General features: G+C 51.2%; 1 protein-coding gene across 1 annotated transcript in view; it reads right to left on the minus strand.

Moving 5' to 3' along the window:
* Positions 1-215, minus strand: part of LOC119587126 (protein patched-like) — a gene marked incomplete at its 3' end in the record, with an annotated part of 106,921 nt that overhangs the window by 4,066 nt on the left and 102,640 nt on the right.

Raw genomic sequence — 215 nt, forward strand, 5'->3', positions numbered from 1 at the left:
AAGAAAAAAAAAGGGGGGGAAAAAAAACCCTTAAACGGGGGGGTAATAGCGAAAATGAAAGAGACGAAGCAGGAAAATGCAAAGATGAGGGGAAGGTGGAGGGGGGTGGGGGGAGCAGGCCGACATGGCTCCCCTTACATCAACAAACGTCTCACAGAAAACGAGGCACCGATAGTAAACACACTGACGACTTGGGTGGCCGTAGTGGTGAGTGC

Source organism: Penaeus monodon, chromosome 22, assembly GCF_015228065.2.
Source record: "Penaeus monodon isolate SGIC_2016 chromosome 22, NSTDA_Pmon_1, whole genome shotgun sequence".
Lineage (NCBI taxonomy): Eukaryota > Metazoa > Arthropoda > Malacostraca > Decapoda > Penaeidae > Penaeus > Penaeus monodon.